We start from the raw sequence: 651 nt of genomic DNA, 5'->3' as shown, positions 1-651 counted from the left end.
CAGGTTTCTCAGTGCACCCCTCTCAACTTCACAAATGGGGAAATTGAGGACTAAAGGGAGTATGCAACCTTTTTAATCACCACTCCCAAGCACACCGTTCTATTTCATTAAATAGCATAATTAGCTCGTTCAGTCCTTCACAACTACCCAGCGAGGGCAAGACTACTGTTACCCCATATTTTATGGAAAACAGAATGGCAGAGCATGAAGTCATCTCCCATAGAGTCGGAAGGGGACCACGCCAGCTGGACTAAGGGTCCTGGGCCACCCTTTCCCAATCACCAAAAACATGTCAGCCCACTTCGTAAACTGCCCACACCCCAAGTAAACGGAGGGTTCTAGAAGAGGGGGGAGGGGTCAATTCTCCACAACCTAATTTGCCCTAATTTTGACTAGTCAGCACTTTGGGAAAGGAGATCTTTTTCGCGTTCTCCTCCTATTAGAGGATCTACACTAAAATTAAAGGCCTGAAGAGAAGGTAGGACTTGAGATGGCCCAGATGTTGAAACCTAGAAGAAAATAAACCTCTCCGGGTCCCCACAAACCAGGCGGCCCCTCCCCAACCCGAGGCAAGTCACGCGCCCTCCCCGTCTTTAAGGGGCCATTGAGAGGCCGCCGCCAATCACGCGGCCTTCTCTCCCCCCCCAACCC

At 50.7% G+C, this 651-nt stretch overlaps 1 protein-coding gene across 2 annotated transcripts in view; it reads right to left on the bottom strand.

The window, feature by feature from the left end:
- PPP2R1A (protein phosphatase 2 scaffold subunit Aalpha) overlaps positions 1-651 on the bottom strand; it is a 47,020-nt gene that overhangs the window by 45,918 nt on the left and 451 nt on the right. The gene's annotated exons all lie outside the window — the stretch shown is intronic.

This window comes from Tupaia chinensis, unplaced genomic scaffold (assembly GCF_000334495.1).
Source record: "Tupaia chinensis unplaced genomic scaffold, TupChi_1.0 Scaffold000559_1, whole genome shotgun sequence".
In the NCBI taxonomy this organism is placed as follows: domain Eukaryota; kingdom Metazoa; phylum Chordata; class Mammalia; order Scandentia; family Tupaiidae; genus Tupaia; species Tupaia belangeri.
The sequence above is the reverse complement of the archived record's forward strand: the minus strand, read 5'-3'. Positions and strand labels throughout refer to the sequence as shown.